This window comes from Neovison vison, chromosome 3 (assembly GCF_020171115.1).
Source record: "Neovison vison isolate M4711 chromosome 3, ASM_NN_V1, whole genome shotgun sequence".
In the NCBI taxonomy this organism is placed as follows: domain Eukaryota; kingdom Metazoa; phylum Chordata; class Mammalia; order Carnivora; family Mustelidae; genus Neogale; species Neogale vison.
The window spans coordinates 128,599,423-128,617,026 of record NC_058093.1 but is presented as its reverse complement, the minus strand read 5'-3'; the positions used below and the strand labels follow the sequence as shown (position 1 = coordinate 128,617,026).

The following is a 17,604-nucleotide window of genomic DNA, read 5'->3' as shown; positions in this document are numbered from 1 at the left end:
TATAACCCACGCTACAATTCTTTCAAGGTATGTGACCTTGGGCAAGTAAATTAAAGTGGGTTAATTTCAGGTTTTTATCCCAAAAAGGGAAAAGGTAGCATTACTAATAGGGTTTTGATAAAATCAAACAAAAGAGCAGTAATTGGCAATTATAAAACACTACGTGTCCCTCTTCAAAATGGTTTACATGTATTAACTTACTGAATCCTCATAACTGCACCATATCCATACTGTCATTCCCTCTTTTTATAATCGAGAAAATAGAGATACGCAAAAGGTAAGTAGCTTACAGTCACATCTATTAGTGGAGGGACTGAGATTCTGGCTCTAGAGTTCATGCACTTGAACTATATTATGTTGTTCAATAAATTTACTGATTATCATTTTCATAGAAAGAGTGAGATCTATCCTAGACCTTGAAACATTATTAAAATATAAAGACTCAGAAGAGAAATACCGCATATAGCAATGCTTTAATATCTGTATCTGCATATTAGTGTGCAAGATTTGATTTATAAAATTGTAGTATATAAAATTGTAACTCTACCTAAAATTATTCTTTTTCAAAAGTTAGTCATTTTTCTTAAAGATTTCTGTGCACATAAATAATACTTCTGAGAAACTGGGATATATGTGATACCCATCACAACCCACTCAACTCCAAAGAAAGCAACCATATTGGTAATCCATTAAAAATCTGTGACAATTCAATTGCTTTGTTTCTCCATTTAAGTTCACAGGTGTATGGAAGATATCTAAGGAAAAAATTACTAGTGATGCTTCAGTGTTAGCTGTTGTTACCCTCAATAATAAGGCAATATTTTATTAAAATATTGCAAGAGTATAAAATGAAAAGCAATGACATGATTGATAGATTTAAAAGAACATGTCCTGAATTTTCTCTTAGAGACATGACAATCATTGATATTTACTTCCCCACAAAATACCTGAGGACAACAAGAGTTTTGATATTCTCTGTACTTGTTATTCATATTATCCTGGACCCATTACTTTTTGTTCCACTTCACAAGTAAGATTTTTGAAAAGAGAAATGCAAAGTATTCAGGGTGTCTCGGTGGCTCAGTTGCTTGAGTACTCCTCTCTTGGTTTCAGCTCAGGTGATGATCTCAGGGTCAGGAGATGGAGCCCTGACTCAGGGTCTACCTTAGCCCAGGGTCTGCTTGAGGATTCTCCCACTCTCTCCCACTGCCCCTCCCCCACCCACTCATCAGTGTGGGCTCTCTCTCAAATAAATAAATAAATCGCTTAAAAAATTAAATAAAAATGGAAATATACTAATTTCTTTGGATTTTAAGTACTTTGCTGCCTACTATTTTTATTTCAAGGGAAGGGAAACAATGATTATCTCAATCATGTAAATCTATTTACTTTAGTGAGAGATATAAAGTTGTCTCAACCTTCTTATTTGCTCTGGGAATTGAGTAATAATATATGGAGAAGGCACATATTTATATTTAATTTTCCCACATGACAGTTTACTTAAAGATCTGTCATCACTACTGAAGGATCAATTTGTTTCTAACATAAATCTTAAAAACGAAACTGCTCAAAAATGCAAATATTATGCTAAAAAAGTTACATCGCAGTTTCAATACCTGTAAATAGAAGAATTTGTAATTTTGGAATGCTAACTGGATGTCCCTATCCCTAAAGAAGACTTGGAGCTATAATAGAACTTCTGTCTCAAGAGAGTTAAAATTAATACCGCACAGAAGCAAGTTTAAACATGTATAATTAATAGAGAGGTCTATTTCAAATACTTCTTTTTAGTTCTGCTTCATAGAGAAACAAAGAATCTTCTAGACTTAATGTCCTGCCTAATGACATCTTACAGCTGGACATTTCTTTCTTTTTATCTTTCTTTCTTTTTCTTTCTTTTTTTTAAGATTTTATTTCTTTCACAGAGAGAGTGAACACACGCAGGGGTGGTAGGAGAGGGAGTCCCATGCAGGGCTTGATCCTAAGACCCTGAGATCATGACCTGAGATAAAGACAGATGCTTAACCAACTGAGTCACCAGGTGCCCCAGTTGGATATTTCTGTATTCGCTGCTCTCCCAGTTCCATGGTCCAGAATATTATCCCTGGATGAAGCAGTAATGAAATCTTTCAACACAGGGACATCACAGAGTTTAATGCATTTTACTCCACCTGTATTAAGGGCCACCCCAAGAGAGGTGTCATAGGAAGGTAAAGTAGTACAGAAGACCTTTCCATTGAAATGTGGCCTCTTGTTCCCAGTTTGACACATGTGTAAAGAAAAAGCGCATTTCTGTGATCTATTTCATTTGAAATAGATAACAATGCATAAGGTTTCCACAAATTTTGGAAAAAGCATTTTTTCCACCTTCCATCCTGTCCAGTACTGCTTATCAAGTGAACTGTGAGTGACAATAGCAACAATGAGGAACTCTACTTGATATCATTATGCGTGGCAGTCTCAGAAAGGACAGAAACCATGCAATAGCAAAACAACACATGAAGGACATGTTCAGTACAAGCCCCACGTTACAGACTGCATTGCAACTTTGATAGCTGAAAATTAAATCTTTTTCTTAATAGATGGGACTGCTATTTTCCATTTCTGCCTTAGCTCACAAGATTTACTAAGTGGAAATCCATGTAGCAACCTCAACTACTGTTTCTTGAATATGCAAATTGAGCAATAAAAACACATATTTTGATATCTTTATTTTGAGCATTGGTTGTGTAGATGAAGGAAATTTCAAGATAAAACCAGTATTAATCACGGTTAGTAACGTTGTTCCAGACCCATGTCTGAATGGAAGTGAAAAATGATTTGTGAAACTTTCTACCTTACAAGCAATTTGCAATACATTTATTCAATTGGTTACAAATTGTGAGCTTTTAGAAATATATATTTTTATACCTCATATGGTTTTATGTCCTTTGTAATGACCACAAACACAATCTTCTTGGGTGTTTACTTTGCATCAGGTAGGAATATTTAATTGTGCTTCCTGTTTTTCTTTACATGTAAAGTGTTTACAGTAATAGAAAACATAGTAAAATCTATGGCATTTTAAAGTTGTTTTCACCAAAGCATACAAATTCAATGAAATATAACCCATCAATATATAACCACAGTTTTGCTTTTTTTCTGCTTTTAAGTAAATACATATACAAATATAACAGTCTACAAATGTGTAAATAAATCCTCAGCTCCTTCCAAGAAACGTGTTTATCTTAGGATATTAGTCTAAATGTGGTCAGGAAGAAAAGTCACTGCAAGTTACAGAATAAGGGAGTTTTTATACAAGGACTAGAGAAAGCAGGCAAATTTGGGACGCACCCTGCCCAGGAAGGGCTAAAAATGAGAGCCCATGGAGGAAGCCATAATTGCACTAAGGCAGCCTGGGAGCTCTGGGAAGGTGTATAGAGCCCTAGGTGTGATCCAGTCCTGGCATGTGTGCAATGGCCTCCTCTGCAAATAGCCCTGAATCTAAGCATTAGCATGCATGACCCTTGGACTTATTGATAGATACATTGCTCATTAGGGAACAGATTTTTGTGTTTCTATAAACGAAGAGAGGATTTAAAGGGAGGTTAGGATGGGCAGATTGGCACAGAATACTTTTTTCATCCACCAGGAAGTGAGTGGAAAAATCCTGTTCTCAGAGGGGCAATCTGACCCACTTCCTTGCCTGTGATTGCTATCCCTGACACTCTCCGCAGTGCTGAGATGAAAGTTGGGACTCGGCTGACTCACCCTTCCAAGGATAGAGTTTCCGGGAGAAATGACACTCTCTCTGAAACTTACATTTCTGGACATTGCAACAGACAATAATTTGCAATTTACTAAAGGTGCTTATTGGTGACTTCTCCATGTCATTATTCAAGATACACTTATCTCTATAAGTATATTTCAGCACTTATGGAATATATTCAAGTTTTTTGCCTCAGTGTTAAAACAAGAGATCCAAATCACCACAAGCAGCTGATATTTCTTCTGTAATACTAGCAATTCTTAATTCAACAATAGATTTTTGATAGTTGCTATAAGACATTAAAGTTCTTATCATGGCTAGCAAATATAGCTTGAGTGTGATTTCAACATAAATATGGATATTAGAAGAAATAACTTTAAAATAAAGATGTAGGTCCCATTCACGTCTATATGTGTACACATGTATTCACATGTTTTTCTGGGAGACTGGGAGGCTCTAACAACAATCAAAGCAAATCAAAGAACTTAAAGTAATAATAACAAAACCTCAAGTGCCTCCTGGTGCCTCGTGTTTCAGGATAACCACTGTCGATGAAAATACATTCCATCTATACACAAATACACTGTATTTATGACTCATTTCAATTATTCATATGTGATGAAACCATGGAAAACAGGGGAATCTTATGTGTATATAGATACATTAAATAGGACAGTCAGAAAAAGACTGACACCATATTGTTCTAATTATATCTTATCTTAGAAAAGGCAAAATTATAGACACAATAAAAAGATCAGTGGTTGCCAGAGCTTTGTGGGGAGATGGGAAGGATGCATAGATGGAATACAGAAGATTTAGGTAATTTTTTTTAAAGATTTTATTTATTTATTTGTCAGAGAGAGGGAGTGATCACAAGCAGGGGGAGCAGCAGGCAGAGAGAGAATCGGGCTCCCTGCTGAGCAAGGAGCCCGGTGTGGGACTAGATCCTCGGTGCCTGGAATCATGACCTGAGTGGAAGGTAGACACAACCGACTGAGCTACCCAGGTGTCCCAGATTTAGGGAATTTATACTAGTCTGTACAATACTGTGATAGTAGATACATGATGTAGTTCATTTTTCCAAACCTACAGAACACCATGACAAAAAGTATACAAATTAGAAAATTGTTAAGAAGTTAGGTCATCCCAGGAAGGAACTTGACTTTGTGACAAGAGATTCTATCTGTTACAAATGTTCGAAACAACCTCACATAAGGGGCTGGGGGAAGGTGCTCATCTAAGTAACTTTGGAAATGGGTGGAATCTGTATGACCAAAATCAAAATGAATGCAACTAAACACTGCTTTCTAGTTGATACAGGTTAGCAATTCTGATGCTGCTGTCACAATTCTGGTACACGTATACGCAGCTGAATGTGTCAGTAGATAGATGCCTCAACGTTAAGGTGGGACTTTACAGATAAGCAAATTGAGGAGGCTAGAATCATCCACAATGCTAGAGGTGGAGACATCAGTAGGAACTCATGTTGCACTCAATATGATACAGCTGGTTACACCTAGAAGTATTTGTAGGTATTCATGCATAACTATACATTTGCATATATTTTCTTGCTTAGGCAGGTGAGATAATCTCAAAAAACTGAAGCCCCAGTGGTCAATCAGCACTCTGAGCTCCTGAATTGTGGCTTCTAATACCATTCTCAGAAACAAAAATAGAACAAAACAAAAGCAAAAGAAAGAAACAAAAACCCAGAGCTCTTGGGAGAAATGGTTGATTCCAGGACTGAGAAAGAAAATATGAAAAATGATTCTGCAATACCTTGTGGTGTCAGAAAGTAGGGAAATGCTGAGCACACACAAGCGGACACTCATGGGGGTGTGTCGGAGGGATACAAGGGTCAACTGAGAGAGCTCTCAATAGCCAAAACAGGAGCCATTTGACCAAAAAATAAAGTTGCATTGGATTATAACCCAAAGTATAAAATAAATAGGCATGAGTACTTACTGATGACTAAATGACTGCATAAATTTAATAAATGGTAGAGAATTCTTGTACCAAATAATTCAGAATAATGTATAGGTTCTCCATCCTACAGAAAGGGGGACTTTCTACTTATTGAGTGCAGGCTGCACATAGTGATTTCTTTCCAGAACACAGTATAGAAAGGGTGGGGGACTCTACAGTAGAAAAATCTGAAAAATATCAGCCAGGTGATTAAGTCAATATTAACAATGATAAGTATGTGAGAGAATATAGCCTTGAGATGATGTCACAAAAATAGCATTTTACATCTGTGTTTTTCTTTCCAAAAACCTGTAACTGCAATCTACTTATGAGACAAACATCAGACTAATTCCAATAAAAAGGCATCCTCCGATATACCTAACCAGTACTGCTTTGTATCTGACCTCAAAACTGTCAAGGAAAAACAAGGAAAGTCTGAAAACCAGTCACACTGGAGAAAAAACTAAGAAGACACACAAACATCCTTCTGAATAGGATCATAGAATGGAAATAGGACATTAGGTAAAATCTAAAAAAAACCTGAATAAATTATGGACTTTACTTAATTATGTATTGATAGTGCTTTGTTCATTTTAACAAAGGTACCATTACTGATAAATGATGTCAATAAGGGGTACCGTGTGCCGAGGTATATGGAGACTCTGTACTATCTTCCCAACTTTTCTGTAAATCTACTACTTTAATATAAAGTTATAAAAACATGAAGATGACTAAGAGATGATCTCCATTCTCGAGGAGCTCACAATCATTAGACAAGGCAAAGCGTCCATAAGTTAGTCAAGTATGATGAGTTTTGTAATAAAAGGAAGCATGGGACATTGAGTGTTCAGTGGAGGGGCACCTGATGTGGCTGGCAAGTGTAAGGAACCTTGGGGAAGAGAGTGATTCTGAACTGAGCATTACAGGAATCAAGAAGTCAAGAGGAAATGAAAAATGCAAGAAGTAATGGGGTCTAATCTTTATCACCAGCATCAAGAGCAAATTCTCCAGACATCTACAGCCACCCCAACTTGGATTGCAAGTCTCCATTCCTGCTTTATCTCCCACCCCCTGACTTCACAATATAATTCACTCTCCGATCGGCTCCTATCAAACGTGGATCCTTGATCTCCGAATTCTTGTACTGTCTGGCCTCCTCTGCACATGTTGCCACATGGTGGATGGTGAGCACATTTCTCTTTCTCTCTCTCTCGATTTTATTTATTTATTTGGACAGAGAAATCATGTGAGCAAATGGAGGAGGGTGCGAGGGAGGCAAAGGGAGAGAGAATCTCGAACAGACTCTGAGCTGATTCGCGAGACCAACACAAGGCTCGATCCCGCGACTCTGAGACCATGAACCAAGTTAAGATCAAAAGTCAGATGCTTAACCAATTGAGCCACCCAGGCACCCCCACTTTTTTGCCTCTTTAAAAGGCTCTGCAGTCTTCTGTACCTGCACTGTTTCCCTAGTCCTACAAAATTCCCAAACCTTACCAAGTTATGAGTTCCCTCCCTTCTTCAAGCTCAAAGCATGTTTACCATACTCTGACTCTTTTTTGAATAATTCTACCCATTCACTTTCATTAAAATACTGCACAAAACTTTGAAATTATTTATATTTCTATGTATTTATATATTCCTTTCATTAGTTATGTTCCTTAATTCTCCAAATAATGGGTTTGTCTTGGAGTTTGTGTTTTGGAATGATAAGACTCCTCATCTTCCTCTTACTTGATCAAGGAAAAAATAGGAACTCATGTCTATTGACAGTTAGTGTTTCAGGAATTAAGGCATGTAAAATACGTCAACTTTCCAGATTCCCCCAAATGCCTCTGAACTAAATATTATTATTGCTGTGTTCTAAAACTACAGGAGGTCACTGGGGCTACAATGCCCACACAGACATCTAATCTAGCCAGAATCCTGAGTGTGGCGTCAAACCAGCACCAGAGCGCAGGCTGTTTTGGCTCCAGCCTGCGACCATCTGCGTGCAATCTAGGGGACCCATAGAGACAGATTTATTTCTCAACATTACACGTCTCTGTAGTGTCAGGGCCAGAGTGATTCTCAGGTCTGTGTAGTGGCCACACTGCTCAGCTAGACCTATGACCTAAAGCAATTGTGCAGGACCCCAGATCATCAGTTTGCTCAGTTTTATAATGGGGCTGAAGAGAGCACCTACTTCATAGGTTGTGGTAAGGAATGGAGGGTCTCAGGTAGCTGCCATCATCATTCCTGTTAGTGCCCACAGCTGTCATAGCACTTGTTACTTGTTTTGTTGGAGGTGTTTTTCTCTTTTTGGCCCTCTTAGGCACAGAAAACATGCAATGCTTATTTGTTTTACAGTTACTAGTTTTACTTCTATGACAGTCCTCTAGTTTTCCAGAATATAAAAAAATGAAATGGTATTTGACTTTAGTTCAAGAACTTGACAGTTGAGTCATGCTTTAAGAAAAAGAAGGGTGTCGTTGAGGCTGTCAAGAAAATATGGGGATTGTCACACAGCTTTGGGCAGGTGGTGACAGGGGCTGAGCTGGTGCCCGTAACCTTTCTCTTCCTCTTTCCAAGCATCTTTGTGCAGAAAGGGGACATTGACCTTGAGAGCACACGGAGAAGAGATACTATTTCAAATGAAGCAATAAAATGTGTAATATATGTTAGTAATTAGAGAAACTGTTTCACTCTCTTCTCAGGTTTAATAGCTTCTCAAAGATGGTGAATAAGTTAAGGGAGTTTTTAATATTCCTCCGAAATATGAGTCCATGTACAACCTTGTATTACATAATTAAAAATATCTTTGATCTGAAGGTCTTAGATTTATCCTCACAAATTAAGTGTTGAACATCGGATCTCCCGGTTTTATTCATAATGCAAACAAGTAAAGGCAAGCAGGGCCACTTCTGGAGGGTCCTCAACACAGAGGGAAAACTGTACCTTGATTCACATCAAACACCACCATGTGTCATCTGCGAAGGAAGGCTGATGGGCAGCATGAGAGTTACCTTAACTGTCCCGATGAGAACGAGAGATACAACTTAGACATCCAGGGAAAGTAGACAACCATACACTCAAATACATCCGTAATGCAGAAGAGGTGGAACTCAACAAAGACGTCTCTCTACTTTGTGAAGTCTGTGAGGCTGACCCAGCACCATCACCTCCTATAAATCTGTTGCAAATAACAAAAGGATATCGCATGTGAAAATACTTTGAAAATAAGAAGTGTTAGAAGTATGTTTGCTTTGTTTCATTCTTTAAGTGGGTTATGCCCATGGCAGAGCGGGTAAGTGCCCACCTGACCATTTGTATGGTTTTATGAAAAGAAATGGGATTTTAGCAGTAATTTAGATAAATCCAGTAGAGAAGTAAAGATTTGTTGGGAAGACTAGGTTTTTATTTTCAATTAATAAAAAGATGCTATTAACAGGCGCCTGGGTGGCTCAGTGGGTTAAGCTGCTGCCTTTGGCTCAGGTCATGATCTCAGGGTCCTGGGATCGAGTCCCGCATCAGGCTCTCTGCTCAGCAGCAAGCCTGCTTCCTCCTCTCTCTCTCTGCCTGCCTCTCTGCCTACTTGTGATCTCTCTCTGTCAAATAAATAAATAAAATCTTAAAAAATAATAATAATAAAAAAATAAAAATTTAAAAAAGATGCTATTAATACTGAAAGAAAATATTATCACAACATAAGCTTTTCATGGAGTTCATTTAATAGAGTAAGATATCACCTGTCATCTAGACTGATGTGCATTGCTGATGATGTACCTTCCACTGTAAGGATGCTATGATCTTTAATGAATGAGCCTAAAAATCAGGTTAGTACAGTTGAGGGGAATAAGTCATGGAGATGCCAGGGATCGAACCTGGAACCTTATGCCTGCAAAGCATATGCTCTACCATTGAGCTACATCCCCAGATATGGAGATAGCCTGATATGGAGATGAGTTGGCACAGTTAGTCCTTTTAAAAAGATGGGCAGATGATCTCTAGGGAATGAAACAGCCCTGGGTTCCTATGGTTTCAAATTCCAGTCACGGAGCATTCTTAAGCATTCCTCAAGGGACGTTTTGCACCATTAATATAGAATCGCCCTGCTGCTTTAGAGCTCAGTATCGTGCTAGCTTCCCAAGCCTTATTTATAGACATGATGAAGTATCACCTTCCTTCAAAATTCATCTTATTTCTGTGGTCTCCTACTCATCCATCCAAGAAAATATTTTAATTATATTCCACAAAGTCCCTATGCCTTCTATAGGGGAAGGGAAAAAAATCTTTCTTCTTTTGTCCCTTAGTTTCTGTGACTGGAGTCTTGAAAATTAGACCAACAGAAAGTGGATTAACAAGAAAAAAAGAGAGTTTCTTACTAATTCCCTCCCACCTCCACCCCCCCAAACACAACGGGGAGAAACCCAGCAATGAGTAACTCAAAGGGGTGTTTAGAACAGGGGAACTATCAATCAGTGGAAAGTGACAAGACAAAAGAAGAAGGGTTTAGATTTTTAGAGGTTCAAACTGGGGTAAGTAAATGTATAGGGGAAACCAGAGGGAGATAAGGGCTCTCCAGAGGGTCTGAGGGTGTAGAGTCTTCTCGGGATGATGCTACCCCCAGTGGAGGGTTGACATCCCCTTCCTGGAACATGTGAGTTGGGAGCATTATAACAGGAATTTAGGGTCTGCTTCCAGGAAAACAGTTGCCTTCATTTCAAAATCATCCTTGTGCCAGAGTGCCTTATTTGGGGGTGGTGTATTCTGAACAACCTTCATATCCTTCCTGGGGTGAAGGTCAGAATAAGGGGTCTTGTTACTAAGAAGAGAAAGATGAAGGAGTTGACTTGTTGCCATAACAATACTCCCCTCAGTACAGGGAAATGGCATTCTGGATCTAATAGCCCACCCAAGTTACAGGCACTGCCCAGACCAGAAGAAGAGTCTTGCTCTGAGGGGAGCATGCACGTTCCAGGAGGACCTGAGTCCAAGCCGTGGAGAACCATCAGCACTTGATTTTCACTGGCTAGGACGATAAAGATGAAAGAGTGATTTGATAAATAACATTTCCACAATGAGAGGACAAACAGGAATACCAGATGTAAATGAAAGAGCTATTCTTTGGTTTTGTCTGCTTGATTACCACAACCCATAATGCTGAATGCAGCATATCCCTTGATAGGATTATTAGCGTAGGGCTCTCTAAATATTTGATGAGCTCATTGGAGCCTTACAGAAAATCTAATTTCCGGGTTATCGCTAACAGCATATTCTGGCTCTGACACTCCTTCTCTTTGCTAAGAAGATGCAAACTTTAAAACACACTCCTGCTCTATCTTAGCAAATTTGGACATTCTTGGCCAAGATAAGATCAGAAGCTAAGAACAACAAACTCATTTATGAACTAATTCAATGATATAGGATACACTTACCTATATCAGTGAAACTAGTAGAGGACAAGGTCCAAAATAATAAAGGGTTACCAAAAGGAAAAAAAAAAAAAATATATATATATATATATATATATATATATATATATATATTTACATCCTCTCTTTTTAGCTCTGGTTCCAATATAATGATGGCTTTAGAAAAACCTTTATCCTAATATTGTTTTCTATAATTCTAGATATTGAACTTCAGATGTATATACTGATATTCCTTTTGAAAAATATGAAAGTAGAGAGTAATTCAGTATTGATTAAAATAAGTCCAAAATAGAGATAATTCTCTTGAGCACGACTATCATTATAGTCTTTAAATCTCTTACCTTAATATTGCTGGGTCTTCATCCATCCATGAAAACACAGCTAATAAAACTAGATGTGACTGAGGTGCAAATCACTCCCTCTCTACCAGACCTCCATCCTGCCATGTACTTTCCTATAAAATACTCTACACTAAAGACTCAAAGAAGAGAGTAGTGCCTCAAATGTTTATCCTATGACTGTGCCCAGGAGTAGGCATGCAGAATAAACCTAAAATAAATTACTTTAAATGCTTCTGGATAGTCATAGAAAATTTAATTTGTCCTGAAAAGACTTTTGAGTTTGAAACAAAATGAGCAAAATCAACAAGATTATGAAGGTTCTGTATTTTCTTTCAGTCCATAAATGTAACTTTCTTTCTGTAAAGTTATTCTCAGAGAGATTTATGCTTGTTTCCTTATATATTGACTTAATTGTCCAGAATCCATGCATGTGAGGAATTCACCCTTGTGAAAGAGTGGGTTTCACTAGATTGTTCAGCTGCAAGATTATGGGACCTTATCCCGAGTTAGACGTTGACTTAAGTCGAGCACGTTCGTTGCTACCACACAAGAAAGATTGGCCATGCCATGTTTCTTGTTGGAAGCACAGAAGTAGGAGAGCCTCCATGTGCCCACTATCTCTCTCCTCCACCCTCTGCCTTTTGCTGGCTTCTCTCCCTCTCATAAATGCTTTGCACATAAGGACTCATACATTTGTGATATGAAAATAAGCTTTCAAGATGCCTTCTCTTTCTTATCTGTGCATTTGCTCTGTGAAAAGCACTGAAAAGTACCAATTTAACTCTTGTTTTTGTTAAATGTAATTTGATAGAATAATAAGATTTTATAGTCAGTGTGCATGGATAAAATTTCATTGTGAAAGTCCATGGAATTACTTAAAAATGTATATTTTGCAAAATATACTCAATCTTCCTCTATGATGAGGACAGAGAGACTTGAGAAACAGAACACTTGAGGACAATACATGAGCAAGAATGCACTGTATGATTAATTATTTTACTCTTTCAAATACCGTACTTAAGCCAAATATTCTTTTGTCACTAGGAATATGATTAAAAGAACTATTGTTCTCTCTCTCGAAAGCTCACAGTCTGGTAAAAAGAAAAACATATATAGTAAAAACATGCATGTGTTATGGTTCAGCTAAATAGCAGACGATGTGGACAAAGAACCCCAAAATAGCAGTGACTTAATCTTCCAGAAAAGGTTATTCTTCACACATACAAAATCTCTTAAAACATATATGAGGTAAGGACAGGATCACAAATGGGAAGTTTCTGCCCCACATTGGTCCTTAGGGACTCAATTTGATAGCATCTTAACCACCTTTATAGTCACTGGCCCCATCAACATTAAAAAGGGGAACGTGGAGAAACATCTAAGTTTCTTCATTGTTGTGGTCTGGAAGAATCTGGCAAGAATACAAGGGTCACAGGAAGTACAGTCTTCCATGTGCGCAGGAGGGAAAGAGAATATAGATAGTACTAAACATCAGAAGTATCTACCACAAGGAGTGCTTGAGTAAAGCAATATGGAAACATTGACCTTTCAGTAGTTTGTGAAAGGGTGGGTGGGAGAACCCATGGGGGACATAAGGAAATGTTCCAGACTCCTTGCTGGCCAATGAGCCAGTGACATCTACTCCCTCCCTCAGCTGGTAACTGGCAACACTTTGATGTCACCTCAAATAATGATCCTCCCCCACACACGCACGAAGTCTGGGTACCCAGACCTGTAAGTTTGTTACTTTCCATGGCGAAGGGGATTCTGTGGATGTGAGTAAATCAAGGATCTTGAGACAGAGATTATCCAAGAGGATACAGGTGGGTCCAATGTAATCATAAGGGTCCTTACAAAGGAAAAGAGTAAGATAAGGAGTTCTGCAACAGGAGTAGGGGTCAAAGTGATGTGATGGTTTTGAAGACGGAGGAAGGGGCCAGAAGCCAGGGGATGCACGTGCCTTTGGGAGATGAAAAAGGCAAGGAAACAGATTTTCCCTTAGAACTTCAGAAGGAACTAAAATCCTGACCCCTTAATTTAACAAAAGTTTTAAGTTTTAGGTGTTCAAAATAACTGATTATTTGCCTCTAGTCATCATTTTTGGTTGGACATTCTATACATGTCTAGTAGACTCTCACCAAATCTTAGCAAATCTTCAGGGCCCATATCAAACACCAATTCCTCCATAGCCCTTTTCAAAAGACTTGAACAAATGTTTAAAAGAGTTGTGGTATCTCTTCAAGTAGTTTGCACATTATTTCCTTACACATTCTAGATTTAACCTTTCTTCTTTTAAAGTTTTTCTTACAATTTGAGTTGTATATATGGTTTGATATGTATATATGATATAAAATATGCAACAACTTAATTTTGTGTATATTTCTTTTTTTAACGCCTTACATAGAATTAGGCACATGATGAAACTTAAATAAAAATTTCTTAATGAATTTAACATGTAAATCTTATTATATCTGTATATATACAAAATACAAAATTTCCTTGTTCTAGTTTTGGAATTTTAAAGTTCTAAAGGAAAGCTTTAAAATCCTTTCTAAATTTCATACTCAGCTCACAGAATCAGAAAAAAGTTTATAAGCATGAAATATGAAATAATGGCATCAAGACTATAGACTTACACAAATATAAAATCATAAAATCATAAACTTATGCTGTTTTAAGGCATGAAATTTGTGGCAATTTGTGACAGCAACAATCATAAGGGAATATACCCTGCCGCCTCTTTTGGCCACTGGCTGTGGCACAGGTTCCCTATCCACATCTGGTGTAGGTGGAGAGGGGCTCAGGGTGATGTGGAAAATGGAAAAGGACACAGCAAGGGGAAGGGGGGTTTCTCTCTGAGTCTATTCTCACAATTACGGGATCTGGCCTCCCTTTGGATCCAGTCTTCTGTTATGGGGTTAATTGTGACCTTCAGTGTTCAGATACCAAAGTCCTACCTCAGTACCTCAAAAATCTTATAACAGGGTTATTGCAGACATAATTAGTTAAGATGAGGATGCACTGGAGTCAGATGGGCCCTGATCCAGTAAGACCAGTGTCCTTATAGAAGGGAACTCTGGATACAGACACACACACACACACACAAGAATTCCATGTGAATACAGAGGTAGGGTGATGAGTCTACCAGCGAAGGACTGCAGACCAGCCACCAAAAGCCAGGAGAGAGCTGGGGCAGATTCTACCTTGTGAACCTTAGAAGGTGCCAGTCCTGAACACACCTTGACCTTGGACTTCTGGTCTCCAGAACTGCCAGAGAATAAGTCGCTGCTTAAGCTGCCTTGTTTCTGATACTTTGGGCAGCTCCAGTGAGCCAAATTGCCCTCCTCCACCATGACTCAGCCTTCTCTCCACAGTGGTTTCTCACAGTTCTTGGGTTAGTTTTCAGAACCCATTCACTCTGCTTGCTTTTGTAGCCTCCTCAAGGTTGCTGTAATGGGGAGTCATCCTCTAACTGCATTTTCTTCTCATTTCGGTGGAAACAGTCTGTTTATATTTTTATCACGTACAACTTCTCAGAGAGTAAACACATATCCACTTACTAGTGCTCAGCATTTCAGGCAAAGCTCTTTTTAGGATTGATTTCATTTATTATCGATGAAGTTTTCCTCTCATACCCCTTTGCTGATGTTAATAATTCATCCCAGTATTAGAAATGGTGATGTCGTCTCTGACGTATTCTCCTTTCGTTTTTAATTTTTATTCACCAGTGTAAAGTCAGTGAATTCTGCCTGTGGTGTCAGTCAACAGGATGATCTCCACAGAAATTACCTCAGGTCCTATTTCACTGTGGCCCCAGCTATAAAATGCAATTATATAAGAACATCAGCATATAAGTCTACTGAAATCTTTCTTCTACCCATATTTAAGTCTTAACAAGGATTGGCAAAAGCTCCTCATACAACAAGAACTCAAAAGGATTCAAGGGTGGCAAAGAATACTTTTCATATAGGCAAATTGGATGCCATAAAACACATATATTTGGTTTATATTATCTTATGAAGGAAAAAATGTTATGACTATGTAAAACCGACAGGAGAATCTAAACAAATTCTTCCCAGAGTTTATTTTAGTGGTAGCCATTTTGTCATTTGTGAATTACATGAACTTACTTTAATTGGAATTAAACACATCAAAATAAAATCAATTTTCCCCTGCTTATTTACATGAGAAAGCTCTTAACAACCATAATTTTGCTTACAATATGCTTTTTATGATATTTTATGATTTTTAGTTATTAGAGGTTCTAAGTAACTAATTCTTTGTCTCTAGTCAGCATTGGTAGTTGAATTTTGTCACATTTTGTAGACTTCCACCGAAATCTAACAGTTTCCTCAAGGTCCATATTAAGCACCAATTTCTATGTAAGTTCTTCTCAAACAACACTAACATGTTAAAATAGTAATGCTATCTATTTAGATAGTTTAAAAACTATTTTATAGCACATTTTATATTTCATCTTTTGTCTTCTGAAATATTCTTTTATTGTTCAAAAGCAAAATCTTTTTGAATACAGAGATCAGGGACTTTGATTTTTGTTTCTTTTTTACAATGCTTTGAATAAGGGTGGGCACACAGTGGAGCATGAACATAATTTTTTCTATTTAAGTTATGTCAATCTTATTTTATGTGTATTATTATTATTATTTTTTTTAACAGACAGAGATCACAAGTAGGCAGAGAGGCAGAGAGAGAGGAGGAAGCAGGCTCCCTGCTGAGCGAGAGCCCGATGTGGGGCTCGATCCCAGGACCCTGGGACCATGACCTGAGCCGAAGGCAGAGGCTTAACCCACTGAGCCACCCAGGTGCCCCTTTATGTGTATTATTTTAAAATGCTACTTCACAAAATGAAGTTGCCTTAGAAAAGTGTTTCGTTTTTAAAAATGTAGGACACCTCTGTGGCTCAGTTGTTAAGCGTCTGCCTTTGGCTCAGATCATGATGCCAGGGTCCTGGGATCAAGTCCCACGTGGGGCTCCCTGCTCAGTGGGGAGACTGCTTGTCCGTCTCCCTCCATCCCTCCTTCCTCCCCCACCCTGCACTTTTTCTGCTCTGTCTCTCTTTCTCAAATAAATAAATAAATGATCTTTTAAAAAATGTAAAATCCTAAAGGAAAGTTAAAAATTCCATTTCAAATTTCATACTCAGTTGCAGGAACTGAACATAAAATGTATCATAGCATTAAGTTTACATTTTTCTATAATTTTTGTATATTTACATTTTTTTTAAGATTTTATTTATTTATTTGACAGATAGAGATCACAAGTAGGCAGAGAGGCAGGCAGAGAGAGGAGGAAGCAGGCACCCCACAGAGCAGAGAGCCCAATGTGGGGCTCCATCCCAGGACCCTGGGATCATGACCTGAGCCAAAGACAGAGGCTTTAACCCACTGAGCTACCCAGGCGCCCCTGTATATTTACATTTCTTAAAATACAAACTGTGAAGAAGCACTTCTACATGAAAACTGACATTTTTTAGTCCATCAGTTGAACATACATGCTAAAGGAAAGAATGTTACAAATCATTTTAATGGTTTCAACAATAAATTTCTTAACCCATGTTTTCCCATGAGAATAAATAGCATGCTTCCTCTGTAATTAGCCCTGATACATGGGACTAGCATCATCGTCTTATTGAGGTACAAATGCTCAGTTTTGGGTTTGGGTTTTGGGTTTTTGAGAACATCATTTTTCCCTCTTACCCTGAAATAACATCTCAGGGTGAGGTTGACGGGATGGGTAGAAATAATCAGACAATGACATTTTCAACATCAAATGAAACAGTAATTCTCTAAGTTCATAGAATTCAGCAGAACAGTTTTTTACAAATATAGCAATTTTCTGCATATGTAAGTATTTGGGGCAAAAATGAGATGAATGTGAAAAGTATTATTAGCATCACATGAGTCACACCTATCATCAAAATGTCACTGAAGAAAACATAAATGCAGACACATGTCAAGGGAAAGAGATTGCCACCTGCCAATCACTAACCGCAAGTTGTAGAAGGAGCAGGGAAGGCAGAGTCTTGGAAAAAGCTATTATTATCCCTGAAAAGCAATTTTTTGCTTCAAAGTGACTACAATAGGGTTTGATTGTGTTAATTTTATCATCTAACATG

The 17,604-nt window shown here is 38.0% G+C and overlaps 1 non-coding gene across 1 annotated transcript; it reads right to left on the bottom strand.

Annotated features, from left to right (window-relative positions):
- Positions 1 to 9,555: 9,555 nt before the first annotated feature.
- TRNAA-UGC lies at positions 9,556 to 9,627 on the bottom strand. Its single transcript has one exon. It is a non-coding gene; the product is annotated as a tRNA-Ala (tRNA).
- Positions 9,628 to 17,604: the final 7,977 nt, after the last annotated feature.